This window comes from Penaeus vannamei, chromosome 11 (assembly GCF_042767895.1).
Source record: "Penaeus vannamei isolate JL-2024 chromosome 11, ASM4276789v1, whole genome shotgun sequence".
Lineage (NCBI taxonomy): Eukaryota > Metazoa > Arthropoda > Malacostraca > Decapoda > Penaeidae > Penaeus > Penaeus vannamei.
Genome location: NC_091559.1, coordinates 16,222,825 through 16,232,824, shown reverse-complemented (window position 1 = coordinate 16,232,824; position 10,000 = coordinate 16,222,825). Strand labels below are relative to the sequence as shown.

The window sequence follows — 10,000 nt, the reverse complement described above, 5'->3', positions numbered from 1 at the left end:
GCCTGAGGAAAACAAGAGCGGGCTGAGTCAGCGGCGCCACGTGACCTGTGACTTATGGAACTCGCGCCTGACTCGTGAATCACAGGAATCGTGCGTGGCGTGACGAAACGACTCCGTCCGTGGCGTGAGGTCGGCCGTTCGTGCTCGGGACTTGATCTGAAGAATTATGAAGGAGGATTTGAGAACTTGTCCAGTCAGTGCTTTAAGGGAAGCCCTTTTTCGTATCGTAAAAGCTGTGAAACTGCTCTTCGAAATCGTGATGTCGGAGCCTGCATTACTTGCATACCAAAGTGTTTGCAACATTTTACTTTATATTCAGTGTTCATACGTCAGAATTCATGTCGCTACAGCTTGCAGTTTTATACAGTCAATTAAGTATTGTCTCTCAATCGAAAAGCATAAATGTGTTCCGTTTCTGATATACAGTATATGCATTTATGATATAATGTTCACTGACGAAGGCGTGCATGCATATCAATGCAGTCACATTCTTTTTATAAATACAATATCAAAACATTGGCTATGATGAAACCACCACTAACACAGGGAAAACTATAGTGCACATGACCAATTTGATGAGATAATTCTACACTTATTGTGCTATTGCATCTCCTTTCTAAATACAGTCTCTCTGTGCCTGTCTGTCTGTCTCGTAGCTACAATCTTTGCCTGTCAGATACGTTTTTGAGAACCCTGTGTAATAATATTAACTTCATTTGCTACCGATTAAATTCTATCGTTTCTAACCATAGATTGTGTCAACATCTATTTGTCACCTTTTCTTTATGCCTTTTTGTCTTTTCCGTTTGTGTTTATCAAAATTCATCTTATTTTTATATCTTTCAAAGCTTCATTAATAACTCTGCCAGTATCCCTTTCACTCCTTATTGGTTTAAACGCTTATTCTTAATTGTGTGTGTGTGTGATGGCTATCTTTCATCTTTCCGCAACACCTGTATTTCCCCCTTTGCCGACAGCCATCATAACGAATTAAAAGTCTCTTGAAGCAACGCGTTCCTCCCTTCAGTGTTCAAAGGACAAAAGCGCACGGGAAACATGAAAAGAACACGACGAACATGAAGGAAGCGAAGGAACGGCCGACACATAAGGAAAGGACAGAATAAATCTTTCGAGAACTTCTGCCGACAGCCTCCGACGTCTTGACGGACATGTGACAATATTGGCTTAACAAAATACACCGGCGTTCTTCTCCTTGAATGGCTTCCTTCGTGCGAGAGGACTTCGGCCGCGGGCTTGGCTTTGCATTTATGAAGGATTCTTCTCTCGGTTTATTACGGCGGCTTATCATTATCTTTACTGTCGTTATCGTTACCCTTTAACGATATACTTTAGGATGATTTCTTTTCAGTTTGTAAATAAAATAATATATAATATTTGTACAGTTGGAATAAATTTATACTGGAATAACGCATTCCATTGGTCTCTTCGTAAAGTACGAAAATTATTTCCATCTCGTTCCCCCGTGTGGCTCGATAACTGAGACTTACTGCTGACTTCTGGAACTGGCCTTCCGCGGGAGAGCAGACGCGACGGGACGAGACCCGAAGGCTTCTCCCGTCCCTATAAACCGGGGTGTCGGTTACCAGCGTCGTGCTCGGAAGGAAAAACGCAACGAAATCCTTTTTTCGTAGCACATATTTGCGAAAGGGGAAAAAAAGAAAAAGTAAAAACATCATCTGTCTAAACAAATTCAATACATTTGTAGTGTAACAAAACCTCTGGATAATGATCTTGGTGAGCTGGGGAGACTATGATAAATACATTGGGCTTGTCATCGTGCGCGCTTTGTGACGTCATGCGAGGGATCCTGCTTGCGCTGCACCATGACGTCAGGATGTCAGCCACGCATTCCTTTGCGGCTACGAAAGGGGGGCGGGCGGGGTAAGGGGGGGGGGTACAGGTATAAGGAAATAAAAAACATGTTTAAGGAATTTTATTACGTAATCAAATACAAGAGATTTCTCACAGGATTACAGTGCATAAACATATAAGCCTCTCCATACACAGAACTAGGTACACAAAATATAAGTCATAAATACATTATAAATAAGCAAGATGAACCAAAAGACATGCAATTACAAAGGAAAACATAAAACACACAATATATACAAGGAATAAACAAACCGCCAAACATGACACCCAATAACAACAAAGAGCACCTGCACCTCTCGCGCCCAGGTGTCCCCGCGGCCGCCTTGGCAGCGACAGGGAGAGGACAGCCCGAGGACACTGACCCGAGGCCTCAATGGCAGATGACCTCCTTTGCCTTAAAATTAGATTACCTTCAAGACGAGGCGGGGGGGGGGGGGTCCTCTTGGCTTGATCTTCGCTGCGGAGGAGAGAGGGAGAGCAGGAGGGAGGAGGGAAAATTGGGAGAGGAAGAGGAAGGAGCGGAAAGGAAGAGGGAGAGGAGAAGGGAGACAGAGAGAGAGGGGGAGTTAGAGAGAGAATGAGGGAGAAACAGGGTTGGAGGGTGAGGGAGGGAGAGAAGGAGAGAGGAAGAAAGGAAGACAGCGAGAGAGAGAGAGAGAGATCGACGAAACACGAGGCGGGTTGCAGAACGATGTGTCTACGGCGAGTCTATACGAAATCAGCTTTCACAATGATCTCAGAATCAAATGTATCTGGCAAATCATTGTGAAAACCAGTTTCGTCTTTTCGGGGCGGCGGCGAGGGCGGCGGCGTCACCGGAACGAAGGATGGACCTGTGTATTATCATTATTGTTATCATTATTATCATTATGCCTTCACATGAGTACAAATGTATAGAGACGCAGATAGATAGGTAGATGCCTAAATGGACACACACACACACACACACACACACACACACACACACACACACACACACACACACACACACACACACATACATCTTACTTCTAAGTTAATGGTTGTTATAAGCAACAATTGCGGTTTTGTAATACCAATCAAGTATCATCGAACTGGGTAAAATTTGATGCGCATTAGTAATCCATGCAGTCATAAATACATAGAATAGAAGAGACGGGATAATAAACCACGAATAAATCTGAAGAGATACGCATCTTATAGATGAAAATACAGAAAGCATCTTCCTGAAATAAAATAGGAGAGAGAAGGAAGGAACGAAAATAAAGACGAATCACCCACACAGGGAAACCCTTTCCTCTTTTGTAAAACCTCCACCCCCCCCTACCCGTCCCCACGACCCACCAGCACATCCCCCCCTTAGGCCCTGCCCCCACACCACCTGAAGCCGCCGCAGGTCACCGCCGACGAGGATCTCGCTGCCCTCGTCCATCCGCGAGCTGAGGTCAAAGGTCGCTCCTTCGAAACGTCAAAACAGATCCCATCTCTTTTTTCGAGAAAAAATGAAAGGGATATGTTCTCGCATATATATATATATTCCGTTGGTATAAATATTTTTCGTCTGTTATATTTACTTTGGGTTAAATATTACGAGGGAGGGTTTAACACTGCTTTTTGAACACAAAACACCGGTCACGCCAAAGAAATCACTAATATACAAACGACAAAAAAAACAAACATTGGAAACAGGTATAAAAAGCTCGATGTCTCTGCTTGTTTTCCTTCCTAGTAAAGCTCTCAGTCCACAAAGGGTTGTTAGGCCATCCTTTCCCCCGACAAAACATGCCTGGCGTCTATTCCCGGCCGTCGTCAAGTGAGGTAAAACATCCCATAGAAAACGAGACAATTTTGAGTGTGCGTCGTTTTCACGTAAAAAAAAAACATATATATATTTATTTTTCTCTTTTATACTTTGTTTACACTGTCTTTGTTGTCGCTAATATTTATGTTTGCTGTGAACGTATTGAATGATAAAAAATTATAATATAAAAATAATAATAATTTAATAGTTGAATGTTTAAGATATGCGTATATATATAGCATCAGAGAGAGAGAGAAAGAAAGAAAGAGAGAGAGAGAGAGAGAGAGAGAGAGAGAGAGAAAGAGAGAGAGAGAGAGAGAGAGAGAGAGAGAGAGAGAGAGAGAGAGAGAGAGAGAGAGAGATTCATTCATTCCTAGAACGCTTGGCGCAAAAACCCACATCAACGAAGCACAAATAAATAAAAGCGAAGGAAAGACAGAACAAGAGCAAGAAAAACGAGGGTGGGGCATGACCTCTCCTAGCCATGAAAGGTCAAACAGGGTCATAAAGACTTAAGTTGCTTTAAGCTCTGCTTCGGCTATGCTGTTCACGGCTGCTTCGAGCTTGACCTTTGTCGTAAGTCTGCATTTGCCGAAGAATTGAATAAACCACCGAACTGATTCATCAAAGGAATCATAGGATTTTTGTTTGGGATTCTTGATCAGCAATTAGGAATCAGTCGATATACAATACGTATTAACAATTACCATCACCATCTCGTTGTTTTATCCTTCGAAAACATACATTACATATATCGGAAACAACAGATCTTTACATCAAAGACAATGAAAATTATGAAAAAAAACTAACTAAAATCCTTTAATAAACAGCTGGAAGGACAAGAGGAAAGCTGGCTGGAGTGAGAGGAGGGTGAGGGAGGGAGAGGGGAAGGGTAGGAGAAGAGAGGAGAAGAGGGTGGAGGAGGTGGAGGAGGTGGAGGAGGCGGAGGAGACGGAGGAGGCGGAGGAGGCGGAGGAGGAGGAGGAGGAGGAGGAGGAGGAGTAGGAGGCGGTGGAGGAGTAGGAGGAGAGGTGGAGGAGTAGGAGGAGGTGGAGGAGTAGGAGGAGGTGGAGGAGGAGGGAGGAGGAGGAGGGAGGAGGAGGAGGAGGAGGAGGAGGAGGAGGGAGGAGGAGGAGGAGGAGGAGGAAGGAGGAGAGGAGGAGGAGGAGGGGAGGGGAGGGAGGGAGGAGAAGAAGAAGAAGAAGAAGAAGAAGAAGAAGAAGGAGGAGGACGACGACAAAAATGAAGGAGAATATATATGAGGTAGGGTGGGATGAAAGCAAGGGGTCAAGGAAATGAAAAATAAAAGAAGCAGGTAGCGGAGGGTAGAGCAGTGGGTGGAGGAGAGGAGAGAAAGATGGAGGCAGCGATGGGAGTAGGCAGAGGAGGAGAGATTGGAGGAGGCAGCGAAGGGAGGAGGAAAACGAGGGGGAAGGAGGAGGAGAAGGAGGTAGCAGAGGCGGCGGCGGCAGCGGCACTGGCTTAAAAATATGTTAGGTCATGAGTGGGGGGTCAGTGTAGCAAACAGACCCATCTCGGGTTACCGCGCGGCCCGGCCTGGGAGACCTCAAGGGAACCTGCTGCGGCCGTCGTTTCCTCGGGCTTTTAAAGGGGGGGGGGGGCGAGGTAGAGGGGGGCAGAGAAGGGGAAAAGGATGGAGATAAGAAGGGGAGGGCGAGAGGCGACGGAAGGGGAAGGTGGGTCTGCGAGGGGTTTTCGTGGGGAGGGAAGGGGAGGGCAGCGGCGGTGGGGAAAGGGCAGTGGATGGCTGCAGACACTGATAAAAGAATATTAGTAAATATAAAACGATATGCTGATAGAGAGAGGAACAAGGAGCGCGAGAGAGGCGAGAGTCAGTTCCACACAAACCAAATGACAAGATACTCCAACCATCCACCAAAGACAAACAATAAGCGGAGGAGACAGCAGGGCATAAAATCACATGTTAAAACTAACACTGCGCCTCCCTCCTTCCCTCTCCCTCCTCTTCCCCCCACCTACTTCCCTCCCTCTCTCCCTCGCCCCTCCCTACCTCCCACCTCCCCTCCTCCTTTCCCCCCGCTTCCCTCCCTCCCTCCCTCGTCCTCCCCTTCCTCTTCTCACCCTCCTTGCCTCGCTCCCTTCCCCTCCTCTTCTCACCCTCCCTCCCTCACTCCCTTGCCACCTCTTCCCACCCTCCCTCCCTTCCTCCCTTCCCTCCTCTTCCCACCCTCCCTCCCTCCCTCCCTTCCCTCCTCTTCCCACCCTCCCTCCCTCGCTCCCTTCCCCTCCTCTTCCCACCCTCCCTCCCTCACTCCCTTCCCTCCTCTTCCTCCTCACTCCCCTCCCGTGACCCCGTAAAGAGGGTGTCACGTGAGTTGTTATTTTATCTTTTAAGGAGATGAAAAGCGGACTTGGAGATATAACATATAAACACACCAATGATGATATATGAGGATGTCTGTGCGAATGTACATTTCCATGCTCGGCCGCGTTCGCTCAGCTACAGAGGCTCTAGTTATGATATCTAAATGGAATGAATGAGTGAACTGCCCAATGGATGGTATGCTGATGACTGGATATGGGAGAAAGAGAGAAAGAAAGTGAGTGAGTGAGTGAGTGAGTGAGTGAGTGAGTGAGTGAGTGAGAGAGAGAGAGAGAGAGAGAGAGAGAGAGAGAGAGAGAGAGAGAGAGAGAGAGAGAGAGAGAGAGAGAGAGATAGAGAGAGAGAGAGAGAGCATAAATAATGTTAATAAAGTCACCGCATGTAGTTATATTTTAATCTCCTTGTAAAAACATTTAGAAGAGAGCATAAAATAAGAGCGCCTAAAAGGCCATCCATTGGGACATTTCCTAACTAACCATCGCATGTTTATACTCTAGGAGAAACAAGATCTCGTGATTAACGTGAATCCTGAGGTGTGTAAAAAAGAGAAAACCAAAAGAAAGAATGGTATGTCTTCCCAGTGTTACCAAAAGCAGTTGGTAACTAATCGACCAGATTTCTTGCAGTGATAAACCCTTTTCCCCCCAAGACAAATAAACCGCTAGGACCTCTGGTAACTCAAGTAATCTGCAATAATTGAAGATGACTTGCCGTTCCTTTGACCGGCATCTTGGCAAGCATGACGTCATCAATGTAGCAAATTAGAGTTACACTGCATGCGTAACTGGCACAAAGCTATACATCATTTATCATTTAGTAATATTTACATTATTCTATTTTAGCAATAACCATACACTTCAATTCTCATAAATAAAAAGAATGTCCCAAAAAGAAAGACAAAAAGTGCGAGAATTAATTCTACATCTGCCAGGATTCTTCATCGGAGGCTTCTCTCCCTCGGTCTCTTCTTCCATATCTTAATTGCAAAGATCACGGCGTAATCCCGCTACATCCACAGGCCAAATAAACACGGAGATGCACGAATTAAACTTGGGTCTTTTTACTATGATTTTTTTTTCTTCTGTTTAATGTCTGTGTGTAATATACTGCTGGTTGCAAGCTTAGGAAGGGAATAGGTCTCAAAAATGGTTTGGACACCTTGACAGAGGGAGGGAGAGGAGAGAGCGAGAGGGAGAGAGAGATAGAGAGAGAGAGAGAGAGAGATAGATAGAGAGAGAGAGAGAGAGAGAGAGAGAGAGAGAGAGAGAGAGAGAGAGAGAGAGAGAGAGAGAGAGAGAGAGAGAGAGAGAGAGAGGAGCCGATGAGGTCCCTGCTTCTCTTTGTTCTTCTCCAAAGTCTTCTTTTCCCAACAGACGTCCCGGCGAAACCTCAGAAGGTGAGAGCGCTAAGGAGCCATCACTATGTCAGGCCAAGTTAGTGCTCGCGTGTGACAAACAGAGATAACAGCGGCGAGCGCTGTTTTGAGTGGAACTTGAGATATCGCCGTCGGGTTTCTTTTTCTTGGCGGGGTCGGTCTGGAACACGCGACGGAGGATATTTTCCATCGCTTGTTTTGCGTGTCTACCTTAAGCCTATTTTCTGTTAGCGATACTTGGTATGTTTTTTTTGTAGGATTAATGCTTGATGCATGACTAAACATAATTTGCGCGGTCGGATGTCGCGCTGCGCGTCGACGCCGCAGCTGTGTCCCTCGCGCTGACTCCGCCAAGCAATCACTCGGGTCAAAAACTACCTAGACTGACGACCATCTCTTGCCGACTCTGTCTGCCCTTTGTTGTCAGTTCGTCCTTTCCCCGTTCTTTGTCTGTTTCCCATTTCTGCCTTTCTCCCACTCACTCTGAATATCTGCCTCCTACTTTCTCGCTCCTTCCTCTGCCCTATATTTTACCATGAACGGTCCATAAAAAATCAGAAAATCCTTCACGCTCCGTATAATTGTAGACTGTGTTGAAGCCATAAAACCCATCCCGCACATGCGCGTAGTGACACGCGACACAAAATACACAAACACACTCTTTGTAGAGTGTAACCCTGCCCAATTAAGCCCGTTTTATGTCTGCCCCGCCCGTGCCCCCCACCGACCCCCCCCTCCTCCCCGCGAGATCCTCTCGACCAGCACTTGGAATGAATTACACGGTGTATGTATAACCCTTTTTCCTCGGCGCGGGGAGCTTGGGTTTCCCTCAACAAAGGTTACAGACAGCCCCCAAATCCTTGTCTCCTTCCTCCTTCTCCTCTTCCTCGCTCCCCTTTTAACCCTGCTTCTTCATCTTCCTTTCCTCCTCTCTTGTCCCCTCCTCATCCTGCCATTCCCACCTCTCCTTACCCTCACCCACGAGCCAACACCCTCTTAAGACCTCTTCTGCCGGAGGAGTGTCTTCCAGGGCGAGCCGTGTACTCCTTACCAAGTAATTTATAAGTTTTGATTGGCTTGGGAACCACTGATTGAGGAGGGGCGGGGGGGGGGGGGGGTCGGCCTAGGTGGGCGGATGAAAACATTCACCTTGAAAGATGTAGGTCACTCACTGTTTTCGCATTTTTTAATTCTATATCCCTTCTCTCTCTCTCTCTCTCTCTCTCTCTCTCTCTCTCTCTCTCTCTCTCTCTCTCTCGATCTCTCTCTCTCTCTCTCTCTCTCTCTCTCTCCCCCTCTCTCCACTGGGCATATTACTCTGATGAGGTGATGAGGGGGATATGAGGAAGGGTAAGACTGCAGGAAAAAGGAGGAGGGAGAGAGAGAGAGAGAGAGAGAGAGAGAGAGAGAGAGAGAGAGAGAGAGAGAGAGAGAGAGAGAGAGAGAGAGAGAGAGAGATTCCTATAAGGATACAGGCGATAACTTGGCTCGCGGCTTGTTTGCCCAATTGAAGTGGCGCATCAGAAGTCACACTGTTTATATCTTAAGTGCAAAGAAGTCCGTACCTACCTGCCCCCCCCCCCACTGGCCCCATAAACTACAACACGTGCGAACCATCACTCACGTGGCTAAATACTTCCGTACACCTGTATAAGCTTCACATACACACCTGCATGACCATAATAAACCTTTGTACAGGTATTCATAGGCTGGATATCCGCTTATCCCACGTACTTTCACGCGCACCTACCTATATGTTTCACCAACGCGCCCAAGCCTCGATCGAACGGCCGCTCCCGAGCCTGCCAAGCGAGGGTATTTCGCTCTCCGGAAGCAGTGGCTTGGCCTCTGGTTTCGCTGGATGCCACGTCCGGCCTGGAAGGGAGAGAGAGAACGGTCATGTATTTCGAACGGGCGGTTGAGGGTAATTTGAGGGTGACACTTTATCTAAATCACACAATTAAATAATGTTTTTCACTCTAGAAGGGTGTTCCATAATGTAACACACACATAAATCTATGTGTGTGTATGTGTGTGTGTGTATGTGTGTGTATGTGTGTGTGTGTGTGTGTGTGTGTGTGTGTGTGTGTGTGTGTGTGTGTGTGTGTGTGTGTGTGTGTGTGTGTGTGTGTGTGTGTGTGTGTGTGTGTGTGTGTGTGTGTGTGTGTGGGCGTGCGTGTGTGTAGGTATTACGCAGGTATGTATATATATATATATATATATATATATATATATATATATAGACACATATATGTATACATGTATATATACATATATATACACATATATACATACATATAGATACACATATATACGTCCATATATGTATACATATATACATACATATATATACATACATATATATTTATATATATACATATATATATATATATATATATATATATATATATATATATTTATTTATTTATATACATATACACGCATATAAACCCACACACAATGGCACACAGGGTTACCCAAGCACAGCAATCAACACCATTAATAATAATCTTTTACGCAAAGGCTCCGAACGCGAGGCCCAAACATGGAGACAAACACATTGCCATTTAACAATCGTTCAAAAAGC

At 45.9% G+C, this 10,000-nt stretch overlaps 1 long non-coding RNA gene across 1 annotated transcript in view; it reads right to left on the bottom strand.

Annotated features, from left to right (window-relative positions):
* Positions 1-9,010: 9,010 nt before the first annotated feature.
* LOC138863166 (uncharacterized) overlaps positions 9,011-10,000 on the bottom strand; it is a 48,228-nt gene continuing 47,238 nt past the window's right edge. Inside the window, exon 3 of the long non-coding RNA XR_011398819.1 lies at positions 9,011-9,288. This is a non-coding gene — a long non-coding RNA (uncharacterized lncRNA). The remainder of the gene's footprint in view (positions 9,289-10,000) is intronic.